Raw genomic sequence first — 20278 nt, 5'->3', positions numbered from 1 at the left:
ACAACAAGAAAAGCCACTGCAATGAGAAGCCTGTGCACCGCAACGAATAGCCCCCGCTCGCCACAGCTAGAGAAAGCCCGCGCGCAGCAACGAAGACCCGATGCAGCCAAAAATAAATAAATAAATAAATTTGTTAAAAAAAAGAACAGGAAAGTTGAATAGTACTATATCTATTAAGAAAATTGAATTTGTTATAAAAAACTTTCCCACAAAGAAAACTTCAGACTCATATCACTTCAGTGGTAAATTCTATCAAACGTTTAAGGAAGAAATAACACTAATTATATATATATATTTTTTCCAAATATATATGAGGAGAAAAGAAAAAAATACCTCACCAATTATTTTAGAAGTCCAGCAATACCCGATTAAAATAAGCAAAGATTTTACAAAAAAGAAAACTACTGACCAATATCCCTCTTGAACACAGATGCAAAATTTCTGTGAGATATACTTGCAAAACTATTCTAACATATATATAACATATATGTATATAATGACAAATCAAGATTTATGACAGTATTCTACATTGGTTTAGCATACAAAAATTTATGTAATTCATCATACATTTAGAATAATGGATAATAATGGAAAAAATTTTTTTATTTCAATAGAGATAAAACATTTAACAATATTCAAATACAAATTTATGATAAAAACTCTCAGCAAAGTAGAAATAGAAGGGAACTTCCTCAATCTTATAAAACGCAAGTAAAAAAATTTATAGCTAACATGATAGGCAAAGTTTAAAATGTGAATTATGCCTCTAAGCTCAGAAAAAAGTGCAAAGACATCCTCTCTCATCAGTTCTGTTTAACACTGTACTGGAGGAGCTAGACATTGCAGCAAGAAAAGAAGAAAAAAAAATAGGCATACAGCTTAGAAAAAAAGTTCTTTGTAGATATCATCATGTACATAGAAAACCCTACTAAATGTACCAAACAGCTTCTTGAACTTACAAGCAAGTTTAGAAAATTCATAGGATGCAAGATTCCTCTAAAAAATTAAGTGTATTTCTATGTACAAGCAATGTATACTTAGAAATTAAAATAAAAAACCAGTACCATTTACAATAGCTTCAGGAAACATGAGTAATTTAGAGATAATTTTAAAGACATATATGTGAAACTTGTCCACAAACACAACAAAACATTGCAGATAAATATTCAATAAGACAGCTTAACAAATTTGGAAGCGTAGACACTATAAGAATTATGCTATCAGACTACAATGGAATTAAACTAGAAATTTATAACAGATCACTCCAAAAATATTTGGAAAATTTCCAAATATTTGTAGATTAAACAACAGACCAAAATAACTCATGGGTCAAAGAAAAGCCTTGGGAGAAATTTAAAAATATTTTGAAGTAAATGAAAACGAAAATACAACCTATCAAAATTTGTGGGAAACAGTCGAAGCAGTGCTTAGAGGAAAATTTATAGCATTAAATGTATATATTAATAATGAAATTATTATTAATCATAAAAACCAGTGCAGAAATCAATGAAAACAGGAAAATAATTCAGAAAATCAACAAAATCAAAAGTTGGTTTTTGAAAAGTTCGATAAAATTGATAAACCCCTAGCCCTACAATCAAGAAAAAGAAAATATAAATTATAAATTATTATAATTATTATAAGAAATGAAAGAGTGCCATCACTACTGATCCCACAGACATTAGAAGGAAATAAAGGAATATTACCAACAACTCTATGCTCACATATTGATAACAAAGATGAAATGGACCAATTCTTCGAAAGACACAATCTATCAAAACCCACACAAAGAGAAACAATCTGAATAGGCTTAAATCTATTAAATACATTGAATAAATAATTAATAATCTTCCAAAACATACAGCAACAGGCTTAAAAGGTTTCACTGGTGAATTCTATCAAATATTTAAACAAATGACACCATTTTTATTCAATCTATTCCACAAAGTAGAAGCAGAGGGAGCACTTCCTAACTCATTCTACAAGGTCAGCATAACTTTAAATACCAAAAACAGACAAAGAAATTATAAGAACTGGAGAACTACAGCTAATATCTTTCATGAACATAGATGCAAAACTCTTCAACAAAACATTAGCAAATTAAACCCACAATGTATAAAAATAATTGTACACCATGACCAAGTGGAATTTATTCCAGGTATGCAATACTGTTTTAACATTAACAGATCAATCGATTTTACGTCTCACATCAAGAGGTTAAAAAAGAAAGGTCATATGATCTTATCAATAGCTGTAGGAAAATCATTTGATAAAATCAAACTCCCATTCATGAGTAAAACTCTCAGCAAACTAAGAATAGAGGGGAACTTCCTCAACTTTATAATGAACATCTACAAACAACCTACAGCTAACATCATATTTAATGGTGAGAAATTAGATGCTTTCCCCCTAAGACTGGGAACAAGGTAAAATTGTCCCCGCTCATCTCTCCTGTTCAACATCATACTGGAAGGCCTAGTTAATGCAATAAGACAATAAAAGCAAATAAAAGGTATACAGATTAGGACAGCAGAAATAAAACTCTTTGTTTGCAGGTGTAAAACTCTTTGTATATGTAGAAAATTCCAAAGGATGGACTAAAAAAATTTGCCTGGAACTAATAAGAGTTTATAACTAGGTTGCAGGATACATGGTTAATATACAAAAGTCAATTTCTTTCTTATATACAGCAATGAGCAATTTACATTTGAAATTAAAAACATAGTATCATTCACATTAGTACCAAGAGAATAAAATACTTAGGTATAAATCTAGCAAATTATGTGTAAGATCTGTATAAGAAAAACTAAAAAAACTCTCATTAAGAAAATCAAAGAAGATATAAATAAATGAGTAGGAAGATTCAATATTGTCAAGATATCAGTTCTTACCGACTTGATCTATAGATTCAATGCAATCACAAGCAAAATCCTAGCAAGTTACTTTGTGCATATGGACAGGTTATCCAAAAGTTTATATGAAAAGGAAAGAGACCCAGAACAGCCAATATAAGTTTGAAGAACAAAGTTGGAGGACTGATATTACCTGACATCAAGGCTTATTATAAAGCTACAGTAATCAAGAGAGGATAGTATTGGCGAAGGAGCAAATAGACCAATGCAACACAACAGAGAGCCCAAAAATAGACTCACACAAATATATTCAACTGATCTTTGATGAAGAAGTAAAGGCAAATCAATGGAGAAAATATAATCTTTTCAACAAATGTTGCTAGAACAACTGGACATACACATGCAAAAAATGAATCTAGACACAGACCTTGCACCCCTTACAATAATTAACTCAAAATGAACCATAGACCTTGCTATAAGCTGAACATTTGTACCTCCCCCAAAATTCATACACTGAAACCTAATGCCCAATGTGATGGTACTGGGTAGTGGGGTTTGGGGAGGTGCTTTGGTCATGAGGGTGGAGTCCTCATGAATGGGATTGGTGCTTTTATAAAAGAGGCCCTAGAAAGCTCCCTTGCCCCTTTAACCATGTGAGGACACCAAAGAAGGTTCTGTTCATGAGGATATGGGCCCTCACCAGACACTGAATCTGCTGACACCATGCTCTTGGACTTCCCAGCCTCCAGAACTGAGAAATAAGTGTTGTTTATAAGCCACTCAGTTTATGGTATTTTTATTATAGCAGACTGAATGGACTAAGAGCTAAATGTAAAACACAAAGTTCTTAAACTTTGTAAGATAATGTAGGAGAAAATCCTAGAAATCTTGGGTTTGACAATGAGTTTTTAAATATGACACTAAAAGCATGATTCATGAAAGAAAAATTGATAAGTTGGACTTCATTAAAATTAAAAACTTTTGCTCTGTGAAAGACACATGTTCCCCTGCTAACCGAAAGTACAACGTTTCTATAAGACCTTTTGTAAGCTGAACGGCATAAAGTGAAGAAGAAATTACCTTAGGACACGGCTTGCTAATGGATGCACAGATGCTCATAGACACAGTTCAAAGCTACGGGGGCTTGATGGAGTTGGGCGGTGTCACTCTCACTTCTCGGGTGTGTCTGCCTCTATAACGGCTGGCTGCAAAACAAACATTGAATGCTATTTTCGCTTTTTTTTTTGTCTTTTTTTTTTTGTAAAAGCAAAAATCCGTTTTGATTTCTTTCAGTTAGTGAAAACACGTACTAATGTAGGTCTTTTGTAAGAGAGAAGTGGCATAAAGCGAACTTTTAGAAAGCAGGGGATCCCTGTAATGGGAACTCTGTACTTTCTGTTCAATTTTTTCTTTTTTTTTGAAATGTAAAACTGCTCTGAGAAATAAAACCTGTTAATAATAATTTAAAAAAAAAAACAACAACCTCAAGAAGACTTAAATAAATCAAGATCTATACCATGCTCATGGATTAGAAGACAATATTATTAAGATGGCAATTCTGCCAAAATTGACTTAAAAGTTCACCACAATTCCAATTAAAAACAGTATTAATAGAAATTGACAAGGCCCCAAAACTTATGTAAAAATGCAAAGTACTAGATGATTCAAAAGAATTTTGAAAAAGAAGAGTAAGACTGTAGGACCTGACAATACCTGACTTCAAGACTAACAGTAAAACTAAAGTAATCAAAGAAATATTTTGGTTTGCAGACTATGAGGTTGGGCAGGATTGTGTTCAATGCTGGAACACAATATCTTTTTACTTTAAACTCAGAGTTGATGCAGACCCAGGGGAGTTCTACCTGAAATGAAGGAAGGCAGAAAGAGCAACACCACCTTAGAACTTTATTGTTGTGTCAAATAGCACAGAACTAATAGGAACTGAGATATACTCAATAATAGGACTATACAGGATTGAAGATATACTCTCCATGAGCATCTGTAGCTGTGTGCCAGGTCAAGAATGTCAACTGCTAACACTCTAGCAGGATTCTTACTCCTTCTTTCCAACCATATCATTTCATAGTCCCCTAAGAGCTCCTTCTTCTCAGTTGGGTCACTTTCTGAGGAGGAGCCCTAAATCCTCCAACCTCTCTGTTACTTGGTATGCCCTGATACTTCCAATCTCACTTCGAGCACTGGGATGTGGGATGAAACTGGACAGAGGGAAACAATACTCAGAGCGTGGGGTATGATTTTGGAGACCAGGGTTTCAGACTTTGTTCTGTTATGGTTTCTAATCTTGACAGTGTCCCATCATTAGGTCTCTGTTTCAGTCTGAAAATTGAGGGAATTGGACCAAATGTCTGAGAAATCAACTCTAATGTTCTATGGTTTTATGATTCTATGGATAATTTAAGTGACAAAACCAAATTATAGCTACTGTTGAAACTGCACAGACCATACCCCATTATCTTGGTAACCTTAAAAACACCTTGTTAGTACTCCATATAGAGCTTGAAACAATGCTAAGTTGCATCTTACCTGTCTTGCTTACAATGAAGTGATGTTCTATGATTATGAAGATTCCATGGTAAACAATCATCTGTTTTCTCAGTTGGGCACATCTCTTTCAAAAGTATTTAAGAGGTAATTCTTTTAAATGGTGACATTTCAAGGTCAACGTTTTCTGTGCTTCATATTCTTCACAGACTCTTCTTATTCATTATCTAATTATATCTTCATATTAAATATGCCATAGGGGTAGGGATGACATTTTTTAATCCTCATTTGACACAGTCATACATGAGATTTAGATGAAATGAATTGACTCTGGATCATACACCTGGGTATCTAGAATGTAATATCCAAGAAGGCAGGGATTTTTGGGGGGGAGGGGCGTCCTGTTTTATTCACTGATGTTTCCATAGTGCCTAGAACAGTGCCTGACATATAGCAGATTTAATACACATTTGTTGAATGAATAAATGAATGAACAAATCTGATTAGTGACGGAAGAGGTCCAATAATTCTCTAAACCCTCAACCATTGTTCCTTTAGTATTGACAAGCGTTGTTCTCTGTCCTCATGCTCGTCCCAATTTTCCTGTCTTTTCTGGAAGCAACTGTCCGGAGGTTTGCAGAGGCAAGGCCAGTGAGCCCTCGCCACTGAGGGGTAACCGGAACCCCCATCTCACAGAGATGGAGCAGGGAAAGGAGGGGCGTCTATGGGGGAACTCCTCCTTGAGAGACTAAAGCTGACACTCCCCTGAGTTAACCAAGGACGTCAGAAAAGAAGGTTCGCTGGGTCCCTCTGTCCCGAGGATGCTGGTCTCACACGGCTTCTGGTGGCGGAGGTGGGCGGTGAGGGTGGCGGGATTCTCTAAAGAGGGCCCTATGGTCCCAGGCCCAAGGTGGCCCGGGTTTGGCCGGCGCGCTAAGGCTGCCACCCGCGCGGTTCCCGCCTGGCGGCTGGCTGGCAGCGGCGAAAGGCGGGCCAGTCGCGCTCCCCTCCGGGACACTGCGGCTGTGCCCGCCCCCGCCCCTCCCCCGCCGCCGACCCGGCCGCCGATCGGGCGGGGCTTGTGGGGGGGGAGGGAGGCGGGGCCTGCAGAGGGCGGGGCGGCCGCGCGGGGAGCCGGCGGCCAGGGCGAGGCTCAGACTGGGCCGGGCGCTCCGGCTGCGCGGGCTCTCGGGCGCCGCGGCGACAGCATCCTCCTCCTCCTCCTCTCTTTCATTTCTTCCCCTCCGCTTCTTTCTTTTCTTTCTCCTTCTTCCCCTGCCCCGTCCCCCGCTCTGCTCCTTCTCCGGAGGACATTAGGTCCTCAGGTCCCTGAACGGTGGCAGCGACGACCGCGGGTGCATCCAGTTTCTGCGCCCAGGTAAGAGAGTCGTCCCCATCTCTGTATAGGGTGCTTGTCTTTCTCCTGCCTCGCCCACCGCGTAGAGGGAGGAGAAGGAGCCCAGGAAAGGAATGGGAATGGGGAGGGGTTGTCTCGTCCTCTGTGCCTTGGAAGCAGGCACAGGTTGGCCGAGCTGTCCAGTCTTCCAGCTGGCGGAAGCTTCAGGCCCGGCCTCTCTAGGTGTCACTACTACGCAGCAGGGGACCAGGGCTGCTACCTGGGCTCTAGATTTGTAGAAGGGTGTGTGACCTCGGTAAGTACCACTTTGAAACGCCCGGGAATTTACGTCGGGTTAGGATATCTGTCTTGAGAGATATCCTTGTGAAAGAATTTCGAGATAGAGGTTTTTTGTTTTCTGGGGTTTTTTGTTTGTTTGGTTTTTGTTTGTTTGTTTTGTCCATCTAACTGCAGAGAACTGCACACTGACGAATGAGTAAGTTAGAGAAGCCTTGTCAATTTGACATCATTTTCCCTGTAATTCTCCCAGAAACAGCTTGGAAGAGCAAGATTGATGAATATTTATAATTTTAGGAAAATGAAAAATTAATGTCTGGTCTTGTTGGAGGGCGGGACACGAAAAAATGAGTCTGGGTGAGCCTGAGCGTCCACGTAGTCTCTTTTTAAACGATGGGGGTGGGAAGCAGCATATACAGTGCATCTATTTTCTTTTTCTTCTTAAAAGGTGCTTTGGGGGCTGCAGTGCTGGATGCCTTCCTTCCCCAACCTCGTCTTTTGTTTAAGGATGGAAATTTAAAGGAGTGTGTGAGAGGAGCCAGGAGTGGGGCTCCTGTGTGTGTTTGGGTGTGTGTAGGGGGGAGGGGGTAGTAAAACGCATGGGGTCAGAAAAAAAATCCTCAAAAACTGGAAATGGATGTTATTACTGCCTAGCATCAGGGTTTCAGGATTTTGTCAGAAAATAAAAAAAGCTTTATTAGCAACAAGCCCGTTTGAAACAATTGCTGTGTGCCATCAGCTGTAAGCCCTTAGCATAATGCTTCCAGCACATAGACCCTTTAAAACTGACTCGATGTGAAGGGTTTTTGTTTAAATGAGCTCACACACACAATCATGCACAGGGGTATGGTGGTACACACCACATACACACACACACACATAAACACATTTGCATATATAATACACTATATACCTAATGTTGCAAAAGGGAGTGGATACTTAAAGACGAATCTTTAAATATTTATCCTTGAAGGTTTGGGATTATGGTGTGAATGAAATTTGTAGAGCAAAACAAATAAATATATGTTGTTGGGTGGTATGTAATTTTGGATGTGAGGCGAAAGGATTAATGAATATCGGTAAGGTACTAACTTAAATGTTAAAAATATAATTTATTTTAAAATGATCGGTCTGGGAGAGGAAATGACTGCTAACTGAAATTGAGGTTTGCAGCCTCAGTGAGGCGATGGAGAACAAAGCCTTTTATGTGAGCCACATTATGCAAAATGTCCCATGCTTGAGCTGCAGGTACCAGCCTAGTATAAAGCATAGCTCTGTAACCCTGTCATTTCACTGTGGGCAATTATAATTTTTTTGGCAATGAAAATAGATTAAATAAATAAAAGCTCTTGAGAATGCCCAGGAGGAAGATTATAGCCTTTCACTTGAATGTGACTCAAAACACCCATTTAACTGGGCAATTGGTGTCTACATATTTTGGTAGAAATCTTTATGAATTTGTAAAAAATCATGGGCATTTCAGTCACCCCCTCTTCATGCACAAAAGCATTTCCTTCTCAAGGAAAGGTGAAAGGCGTTTTTGTCTTTCACTAAAAAGTGTTATATTTGCGTGTGTATGTATGTGGTGTGTACCACCATATGCCTGTGCATGCTTGTGTGTGTGATTTTACGTTGCTTTCCTGGTAATTTTATCTGGTTATCGTAGGTTTACATCTGGAATCACGATTTGCATGTGATAGAGCTATTGTACCTTTAGGATCAGTGGTACATGCTGTTTATCTGTCCGTGCTTTATTTAATTTTAGTATTTCACAATATGCTATAATGTTATTTAATTTCCAGAATTCTTTTTGTTGTTGTTTTTATTTTACCCATAAGCAGAAATTTGCTTAACATACATCTGGAGATCTAAGCAATTTAAAAATTGAGCTTCCTTTTTTTAAAAAAAATAATATTTTAAATACATGAATTTTCATTTTCTTTGTTTCCCTCCTCTTTTCATTTCCCTCGCCCCCATCAAGTAACCTGTTTCTTTGTGACTCTGTCAATGCTGCTTTCAGCTTCTAGTTATGTCTAGACTATCAAAAGTAGAGCCAGTGTGCTCAGGAATTTCACATTTAGGATTTGTTAATTCTCTGTAGCAACTCTCCCAGGATGACTTGTTTACAGCACCTTCTCAGGGAGGAAAAGGAGAAAAAATATGCTGAGAGAGCATGACCCAGTGAAACCGGCACAGCCATTACCTCATCCTAGTAGCTACTTCAGATTCATTGAGAGAGCAGGCATCCTCTCAGTGGAAACCAAACACCAGGAGCACACCCATCTCAAGGCAGAAGCCTTTCTCCTCCCATAGCAGCCTCTACTGTGTTGCTCTGCTGAGGTTAAAGGGATATTTTCTCTTTTATGGATTTCTTTTCAAGGATCTTGAACTTGGTCATAAGTATGCAACCAGAAATGAAACTTGGCACAGCATACCCGAAGGAATAATTTCATTCCTTTACCACTTATGGCTTAAATCGATTTGCAAATTTCTAAACATCAGAAGGGAAAAGGAAGAAAAATGCTTGTTGGTGTATTTTTGCATGTTTTCTTATGACACCCATTTTTTTTGTGGAATTTTACTAGCAACTAGATAACAGACTGGATTGTCATGCTTTTGAAAAATGGAGTTGCACTGTTGGACTTTAAAATGAAATAGTTACAACGTTTGCTTTGATGTATACATGACAATATGTGGATACTTAAAATATTCATTGATGTCCCCATAAGACTGACCATATGAAACCAACTTGGGGATTTTAGTATTCAAGTTGATCACTTTGGTTAATGAATTCCTTTCAATGCTTAATTTCCTCTTGACAGATTAAGATAAAGAATCTGAAATAACAGTTACAGTGGATGATAACACCACCCCCAGGTCAATACCATATCCCTTAATGCTAAAAGTAGTCATTTAGGTAAGTTATTAGTAATGCATTAGTAAAAGTTATCCAAAGATAACATTCTGGAACAGTCATAAACTCTTATGTCTCTGAAACATCAGGTAAAGATGCTGTTACGCTCTTTGAGTCATATCTGATTCTCTCAGATATGTCTGTTCTTTTTCTACTTTAGTTCTCCCTATGCCTTTCTTAATGCCATTGCCTTGATCTGCTCAATCTAGACCTTCTTATGTGTGAGCAGTATTTTGATCATTTCACTGATTTTTTTCCCTCTCTTTTCATTCCATTCTTTAAAATCTCATATTTGAATGTTAGCCTTCTCTAGGCATTTTGTCTTCAATACTGTTACTCTCAATACAAATTTAGCCTTTACTTTTCATTTAGGAGAGTATTCTGATTTATTTATTTATTTAATTTATTATGTATCTCTTAAGTTTCTATTGGATGTAGAATATTGTACTGGGGACTATGTATAGAGACACAAAAAATACTACAGGGCTCCTGGCTTTAAGAAACTTATACAACAATGTAAAGCAATTATACTCCAATAAAGATGTAAAAAAAAAAAAAAAAAGAAACTTACAAATAAAGTTAGAGGGATTTGTTTCTTTTGTAATGGGGAATAACTAAGAAGTAACATTTAAATGAGCAGTTATTGTGTTTCAGATATGATACATAAGTTCCAGGGACTGCACTTGGGCAGGGTAATGTCCCAACACCTCAAAGACAAGCTTTTATGTATCAGTTATGTAAATGTCCTAATGTACACCCTATATATCCTTCTTTTTCCATATATGTATTCTCTCTATATAATTATATAAATATTTGTATATATAAACTAGGGAATTGTAAATATAACATCTCTGACACACAATGGAAGTACTATGTATCTCAAATGCTTCAGCCAATCAGCTGTAGAAGGTCAGATCATTAAATGCTGGACAGCACATGAAAATCTCAATTCAGATTATTCTAAGCAACTTTTGGTGTCTCAAGAAATTATCAGTCCCAGGAATTGATTCCAAAGCAGTTAAAGAACTACAAAGTAAGAAGTGGCACACGAAGGGCCAAAATCATGGGAGAGGGTGTGAGAAAGTTTGGATGAGTAGGTGGGGGTAGAGGGAGATGAGGAACGAAAGCAAATTCTCAGCTACGTTCCCTTTAAGCTGGAGATGAGATTTTGTCTAAGTGGGTGAAGAGGGAAAAAAATCTGTTTTGTTTTTCTACCTCAACATAATATTTTGTTTGAATCCCTCCCCTGCCATTACTTTGAACTAAGGCCATAGGTGTTTTCTTGTAAAATTTATACAGGATGCTTATTGGAAGCAATTCTATAGTGAATTAAAAATTTCAAAACAATATGAACACAATTAGTTGACTTTTTATGAGAAACACTGTGAATGTAATCTTTGAACTTAGTCTTTCCTGTTCGAGAGAGGTAAACTCTTTGAGTGGTGATACTTTTTAACTGTGGTACGTTTTACATAGACATTTTAGTGAAATTCTGTGGAAGTTAAGACAGAGCTCAGGATTTCCTTTTTCAGTCAGTTGTTAAATTTATATTGTGGATTTTAAAGAAAGTTTTAAACAATTTGTTTTTCATTAATATACACCAGAGGGGACAACTCTTATGTTTTGCTATTTGTTATGTTAATAGGCCTTTTAGAGAAAATAATTTAACTAAGATCACACAGCTTGACTTTCCTCTTGCTTTCTTCTTTTCTTCCTTTCTTCTCCCTCACTGTCTTTCCCTTCCTTCCTTTCTCCTTTTCTTTCTTTGCTCCTTCCTTTCAATTTGTATTGGCAAAAAAAAAAATCACTGATCATTAGAAAATGCAAATATAGCCTGCTATTTTTCTTGCAGTTTATTTTCTATTATATCTATATTTCTCATTTAACATGCAGTTTTATGCCAATTTCTCCTCCTTTTCAGGGCTCCATCCCTATCTTGGCCCCTTCTTTGATCTTGACTTCTATATTCTCTAGCATTGAACAATCTTTTCCTTGTATACCAGTCTTTGATCATGCTTCCTTCCTCTAGAAGGCCTTTCTGAACCAGGAAGAAAAGTTACTTCCTTGTTTCTTCCCATTATTTGTACCCAAGTTGACTCAGACTCTCTTATCTTACAGACAATTGCTTATCCCAATTGTGTCCTTTCCAGCCTTCTTCAAATTAGTTAAAAAAAGAAAAATATGGTACACCTGTACAACTTATTGCTTTCAAAATGAAAAATTTGATTGGCCAACTGTATTTTGTTATTTTATTCACCTGACATCAAATAAAATGGTTTGACTGTTTTTTAAAATTGAATTGATTGGTAAAGTCATTATGTGTCAGGCAGTCCACTGTCTTCGTTTTATGCTAGCTAACTACACTGATGTTCACCTAAGTTGAACTACATTAATTTAATTTTAAATGAAATATTCCTAGTTACATTGCTTTGTTCAGCATCAGCATTAGCCATCTTGAATCCATCTCAAAATGATCATAAAACACAGTACTTGAATATCCATGAGTATATTTCATTGCTTAAATAGCTCTCTTATATTTAAAGCTAACTTATAAGTAAATATACAAACAAGCTCTTTTAGTTTGAGATAGAATAATCATGCCAATATGAACCCTTTATATCACATTACTTTAGGTATTAATGGATTTATAGTTGGCCATGTTGTAACAATTGCAACATACTGTATTATGTTGTTAATGGACAGCAGTGAAATTATGTAATAAATTGGTATGAGAAAATGTTTTCCAATTTTATTGGCTAGAAAGCAGCACAATTAAATAATGCTAAGCTTTGAAACTGTATTATTTTATTTGGGTATTGTGCCTCTCAAAATTGTAATTTAGTCTTTCCTTTAGAGTATACATTTTTGAGCAGAACAATATTTTAAACAATATGCTGCCTGTTTTTCTGGTGTTTATGAGACCACATTCCTTTGGCCCACTTTGAAAACAAACAAGCAAATAAAAAGTTTTTAGGATTCAGTTATGCATTCTTTTTATGTTAATGTCATCTAATATAGCTAGGAATAGATCTGATTCTGTAATTTACTACACATACTTATATTGTTCAAACAAAAATCTGCAATCTGTAGCATACAATTTCTTTGCTCAGTGGACAAGAATATGGAGTTATAACACCTGTAACAACTTATTAGTCCACCAAATGTGTCTACCTTGTGTTTCACAAAGGGCTAGCATGGTAGTATTTGTGTGTGTGTGGTGGGGGGGCGCTGTGTATGTGTGTAATAATCACAGAGTTAGCCTTATGTTTATGCCATTTTCTATAGTTGAGATAAATTGTTATATAATCAGTTGATTTATAGAAAATTTAAAATTATACTTTGATGCTTTGATGCATATGAGAATATTTGGTAGTAAATAAAATTTTATAGGACAATGACATAATTATTCATTAACGAAATCAAATCAGATGAATTTCAAACAATTACTATATTTTTCTGTTTGGAGAGATATAGTCCAAATTTCACTGCCCATTATTGAAATCAAATGATACAGCTAAATCTTGTGCTCAAAATCAAAGCATCTCCATGTTGATCAGATGTCCTGAATTGAAATACTGGTCCCTTAAATTTATCTTTTAAGAAGTGCAGGTGGCACTGCTATTGCATGGAAAATGCAGTTTATCTTCATTTAAACAGCAGAAGCCAGGAACTTTAGAAATTTTGCTGCTAAGAAAGCATTAAGAAAGCACTGAGCATCCTATTGGAAGCTAAATCTCTTATAAAACAACGAAGTGAGTATGATCTAGGGTTTATTTTAATGGGTTTGGCCATTGTGCCTCAAACTAAAGCTTGCCTCATTCATAGATTACATGATGAAAATTATTATAGACCATTAAGTGGTCTTTGGTGAAATTGAGGTTTTGTGGGGTTTTTTTTATGTTCTTATCACTTTCAGACCAATCACTAGTTCCATGATTTGGGGTTTTTTTGTTTTATTTTGAAAAATACCACATTAAGTGAGGGTGGTCCATATCAAAATTGTAAATTATGACAACTTGGTACAATCTTGGACAGTCTCACTGCCCTATTTCAGCCTCTTCCCAAAGACTACCATCAAGTTTTGTGATAAGAATCCAAAGTTTTCCATTAAAAAACTGATATTGAAATGAGTAAACTTATTAATGAAATCTTTTCCTTTTCCTTCCTAATATATTTATAGTCCGTGTAACAGTAGCTTTTTGTAACCCTAATAATTGGTGGCCTAGAAGGACTGTGTGCTTATACATCTGGAAACAAAGTCTATTCTTCTGTGCCTCTGCCCTGTGACAGAAGGGACATCAGTTCTTAAGACTTGCTAATTATATATGACTTAGATGTTTGGAGAGGAAGAGGGACCCTTAGGAGCAAATGGTGTGAACCTCTGATGTACATATAAGTAAACTGGGACAGGGAGTGGTTAAGTGACTTTCCTGAGGTAAGATTTAGTTATTCAGGTCAAACTCAGCCTGGTAAGGGGATGCCAGTAAAGAACCATCTCACTCGGACTCTCTGCTTCCAATTCTGGTTATTTTTTGTTCTCTGACCTAAGGGTGGGGTGATCTGGCAGTCATACCTGCCCCACTTTGTGACTCAACTGTGACTTTCACATGAATATAAAAGAGGGAGGGACTCAGGCCATTCCATCCAGCTCCATGCCAGCTCCACTGCGGAACGTGGTGAGGCTAAACCCGGTCCAGGAAACACTGACAAGGCTGCTGCACCAGGTTCATTCTTGTGGTTTGGATCTCTTAGGACAGAAGTTTAAACTCTCTGGGGTTGTGTGCCCAGACTCAAGGTACTTAAAAAGCCAAGGAGCTTTCCTCTGAACTTGAACTATCCATACTGATGCCTCCAGATTGACTGAGTTTGTGTTTAAACTTGGCTCTGTGTTCAAGGGGAATCCAACAAAAATAGCCAGGTTGAAACTTTTTTATGACCTATAACACTATGAAATTTTCTCAAAAATAGCTTTCCTTTTGTGTCTCTGCAACTTTAACATTTTTAGCTAAAAGGAAGTGAGCTAGAAAAGCTGTGGCCTCTGTGTCTGTGTCTGTTTCCCTCTTAACTTTTCTACTCTCGTATGTCTTCCTGTTTCTCTGCCTCCAGTGTTCCAGTCCTCTTGTTTCTTTGCTTCATCCAAGGAGACAGCAAATTAAATAAGAATTAGTTGTTTCCATGGTTACTGTGTTCAGTAGAGCTTCACCCATACCCACACTGTTTAGGCATTATAGAGTCTTAAGCTGACAAATACATGAAAGGCATGAAGAGCATCTTGGAGGAAAGAAATTAAGCAGAAAGCATGCTTAAATATTTAAAGAGAAGTATACTCCTAGTCACTGAAAACTGAAACTGTATACCACTATCTAGGGAGTGAAGGAATTGTAATGTCATCCTTCTGTTAAAGAATGTCATATAGTATGTCCCAATTCTCTAAATGAATGTACTTAGTCATTAATCAGAATTGGAGTTACCGTTTTATCACTGAGTAGCTGGAACAATTCCTTAAAATATTTTCCATGAACATTTGAGAAAGGATGGGCTATACATATTGGCTTCTCCTGAAGTATCTTTATTTTGAGCCGTAAATATAGGAAAAAGCCATCTTAATTGCACATCACGAATGTATACCTATGAAGGCAGATCTTTTAAAATAAGATACTTTATGCTTTTCTTCTTAGATGTGGTTTATTGAATTTGATAGTCTGAAAATCTAAATGATCCATAAAGAGTAAAAATTGAGTTATTTGTAGTGAGGTGGATGGACCTAGAGTCTGTCATACAGAGTGAAGTAAGTCAGAAAGAGAAAAACAAATACCGTATGCTAACACATATATATGGAATCTAAAAAAAAAAAAAAAAAAAGGTTCTGAAGAACCTAGGGGCAGGACAGGAATAAAGACGCAGCCGTAGAGAATGGACTTGAGGACACAGGGAGGGGGAAGGGTAAGCTGGGACAAAGTGAGAGAGTGGCATGGGCATATATACACTACCAAATGTAAAACAGATAGCTAGTGGGAAGCAGCTGCATAGCACAGGGAGATCAGCTTGGTGCTTTGTGACCACCTAGAGGGGTGGGATAGGGAGGATGGGAGGGAGACACAAGAGGGAGGAGATATGGGGATATATGTATATGTACAGCTGATTCACTTTGTTATAGAGCAGAAACTAATACACCATTGTAAAGCAATTATACCCCAGTAAAGATGTTAAAAATAATAATAATATTTTTTAGTAAATGATGTTCTTGGGAATAATTCGTTTTTTAATTTTAACTTTTGTATTATGTATAATCTATATGTGGTATTTTACAGACAATACATATTTGTATAATTGCTCATGAAAAGTTAGTGTGTGCAACAAGGATATTATTCATCTCCATACTTGAAAAATGATACCCTATAATCTTTCTTAAACTGCCTAACTCTCTGAAATGTAAAAAATGTTGCACAGGTATTCTTTTGGAAGAGACAAAAAGTTAAAAAAAGAAAGAAACATAGCTTTTGTCTTGCAGATTTTTAAATTTTTAAATAGGAGAAAATTTATAAAAGAAAAATTCATGGTCACAAAATTTTAACATTTTAAACGTAAACACTACAGGGCAAATAGATACTCTTTATTTTTCTTACACTTAAATATCACGCTGGTGTGCCCTAAGTACTTCTAATATCATGGTCCATAATCATTTATTTATTTACCAAATGGTTATTAGATCCCTAATATACAGCAGGAACTTTTTTGAATATATAGGATATTGGGACAAACCACACAAGTTCCTGCCCTCATGGAGATAATATTCTAGTAGTGGGAGATAGAAATTAACATGTAAACCAAATTACAGACACGAAAAAAATGCTGCAAGAAATAGAAAACAAGAACACATAACAGAGCTTGTCTGGGATGGCATAGGCTGTTCATAGGAGACATGAGTAATGAGAAGTAGCCAGGCATATGAATATCTGGGGGAAAAGTTTTCAAGCAGAGGGAACAGAAAAAACAATAGCCTTAAAGCAGGAAGAAGCCTGGAATATTTGAGAAACAAATACAAAGCCAGTGGCCCTGGAGTCTGATGAACGTGGTAGAGGGTGATGGGACAGGAAATCAGGGCAGAAGGCAGATAGCAGGCCACAAGGTTCTCTTGACCATGATAAGGGGGTTGACTTTTATTTAATTGGCAGTACGTGCTAAGTTTTAAGGTAGTAGAAGCAAAAATTTTTTTGAGAATCTCATAAGAGCTTTCAAAGATTAATTATGTCTTCTAAATCTCTGTAGATATATTTGTTAACATCACTAATGCATTAAATCACAAGAGAGAAATCATTTAGAAAATTAGAAATCAGTGATAGAGATAAGATTAGATTTTTGTTGATATAAAATGCTCTAAACATGGGCAACCCAAATTGTGTCATTTTCTTGAGATATTGGAGAATTACATATGTAAGTGATTTTAACCCCTGCAGCTTTTTTGTACCTGAAACTAAGTTTTTAAAAAAATCTAAACAGAAAATTATAAATCCATGTTTGAGGAAAGTAGTCACAAAAATCACTCCAGTGTCAATATGAATGTGTTCTTTGGCTATTTCCCCACAGCAGCTTTAGTTATAAACAAGGCCAGGTGCCAAGCAACAACCAATATGGTACTGAAATTTATAAATGAATTAAATAACGGAGTTACACATATTTTGCTTTTTACAGGTAATGGCCTAAATGTCCTGAAATTCAGTAAGTGAGCTGATCCAATTTCATGATGATCTTGAATCACCTTTGAGATTAATGGTTAGTTTACCTCTTCATGTATATTGCTTATGCTAAAATACTTAAATGTACTTTTCAAATATTTGTAGACCTAGTATAATGCTCTACTGAACTTAGCATTAAACACAGTTTGCCAGACTTTTGATTGATTGTACTTTTGGCATAATTCAAGGCTGTTTACTTTTTTCCTAGGCATTTCCTCAATAGAAAACAAAACTATTAATTTTTTTATTCTTTCATGTAATATTATTTATAGGGCATTTTCAAAATATCACATAATTTAGGAGAAAATAGTATTTTTATTTTATAATGAAGAATTGAATTACTGTTGATTTTTCTTCAAGCTTCTTTTCTTGACTTCCACTTTGTTTTGTTTTTAGGATTAATTAATTATATGATGTAAATTGCTTTAATGTGGAACAGTTAGGTAGAATGATATATCTATCTCCCAGACTTGCAATTACTCAAGTTAAATATTAAATATATGAATAACAAACCAACAAATAATTCAAATATATATTAAACTCTAAATAGCGTTCTTGGAATTTTATTTAAATGTAGGCCTTTTAATATTGAGATATCACTAAATATCAAATATAAACTGTTATTTCAAAGAACTGATGAAAGGCTTTAAGAAAAACAAGAAAGTGATTGATTTTCTTCTATATGTACAACCATGCTTATGCTATGGGATGTAAAATATACAGCATGTTGTTCTCCTCTAGTTGCCACTCGCTAGAGACACAAGACATAAAACTAATATTAAAAAGAATATAATGCACAATAAGGTAAATGGTAAAGAATAGCATGTCTTGTAAGTGCTATACAAATCTAGAGGAGGGAAGTATATCACCATGTGCAGAAGCTAAAGATTTCATGTGGGAAGCAGGATGTGGAGTGGTGCTGCATAAGTGGCTTGGTTTGGAAAGTACCCAGGTAGGATAATAGCAAAAGCAAAGACACTGAGGTGACAAAGAGCAAGGTAAACCGTATTGCCTGCAGTGGGGAATTCCTTTTGGAGAAGAGTAAGATGGGTAGGTGGTCTTGGATTTGTAGAGGTCCTTAAATACCAGGCTTACTTGGGGTTTTGGTTTTATCATAAGGCCATTGGAGTCAGTGAAGGATTTTGACTTGGGGAGGAGGGTAAGGAGTGTGATGTTTTAAGATTAGCAAGAAAAATTTGAGAGGATGTAGTGGCAGGTCTAGAATTTCTACATATGGTGTGGCATAGAGACATCAACCTATTTAGAGGCAGAGACTAAGGGACTTGTTTGGGAGCTATGGTTGCAGACATTTTCACAAACAGCTAAGAAAATATCAATACCAAAGAATGGAGGTGGTGACACTGATAAAGATGGGGTGAGGAATGCCAGTGTCAAAAAGTTCAGAAATGCAGGCTTGAAATAGCCCCAAAGAGTTAGAAGCCATGTAGAACTGTAGTCAGTGAGTAGTATGCTCTCCTATTGGGGTTATGTCATGTGCATGCAAAATATGTATTTTTAAAAAGACATTGGCCTTGGAAAACAAAGCAAAGAAATAAGGACAAATTTCAATTCAACTCCTCTGATTTCTAGGCCATATTGGAAATGAACTATGTGACTACACAAATTACTTTAGTAAACAATTATTGAAAATCAATGGTATGAGTGTCTAAAATTAAGTAAACAGATTTTCTTGCAAAAGATTACAAACATTTTTGTTAGATATTTATTTCTGATTTTAAATAGTTGCATTCTAAAAATGTTTTTATAAATAATATCAAATGTCAGGGTTAGCAAGCTATTCTGTAAAGGGTCAGACAGAAAAATTTTCAGGCTTTGTGGGCCATATATAGTCTCTGTTGAAATTGCTTAGCTCTGCTGTTGTAGCAAGAAAGCAGCCATAAACAATATGTAAACAAATGGGTATTGCAGTATTCCAATAAAGCTTTATTTATAAAAACACATGACAGGTCCATTGAGCAGTGGATTGTAGTTTGGCACCACCTGACATATACTGTCTTGGTTGAACGTGAATCTAGAAAATGTCTTTAAAATTATAATAACCATACTTTTAAGAGGTCACAAATACATAAAGACTATGTAAGGACAATAGTTATATATTTCTCTTTATGAAGACCCATGGAATCTTTAGGTTTCTTTCAAGTCAGAGCGTGTTAAAAACTACTTGACTTTGTCTTAAACCACTGGCTTGGTTTTATCATATGGACACTAATTGTGTTTCTATTTTTTCCTTGGCCTCTAATAACCTCAGAATAAAGTTGTGTCCTACTTCAAGTAACTGGGCAGAACCTAAAGTATACATTTCACATGCTAACTATTTCATGCTTTACTTTCTTAGATTTCCATTTGTAATTTTTTTAAATCCTTTTTAGAACAAGATAAGGTATAAATAAAGCTACATTCTATATTTTCATCAGAGATCCACTTACAATTAAAGTCTTTGACCAGAGTTCTTCCTTTCCAGGAGTAAAGGTGACATGGCATTTCAATCATGTTTGCTATTCAATTAGGACAGATTGCATTGCTCGTGTTATTCAGTTTCCACAACTGAAATCATTTTCTCAAAAATAACCTGTGACTTTTGTGTGAATATGCTATTGCAGAGCAACTATTAAATCTGTTA

At 36.1% G+C, this 20278-nt stretch overlaps 1 protein-coding gene across 8 annotated transcripts in view; it reads left to right on the top strand.

Moving 5' to 3' along the window:
* Positions 1-6524: 6524 nt before the first annotated feature.
* Positions 6525-20278, top strand: part of MAP2 (microtubule associated protein 2) — a 275443-nt gene continuing 261689 nt past the window's right edge. For all 8 annotated transcript variants that reach the window (XM_068544555.1, XM_068544556.1, XM_068544554.1 and 5 more), the window contains exon 1: positions 6525-6732. The gene's annotated coding sequence lies outside the window, so the exon portion shown is untranslated. The remainder of the gene's footprint in view (positions 6733-20278) is intronic.

The sequence above is a fragment of the Eschrichtius robustus genome, chromosome 5 (assembly GCF_028021215.1).
Source record: "Eschrichtius robustus isolate mEscRob2 chromosome 5, mEscRob2.pri, whole genome shotgun sequence".
NCBI classification, from domain to species: domain Eukaryota; kingdom Metazoa; phylum Chordata; class Mammalia; order Artiodactyla; family Eschrichtiidae; genus Eschrichtius; species Eschrichtius robustus.
This window is presented reverse-complemented; position numbering and strand designations above follow the sequence as displayed.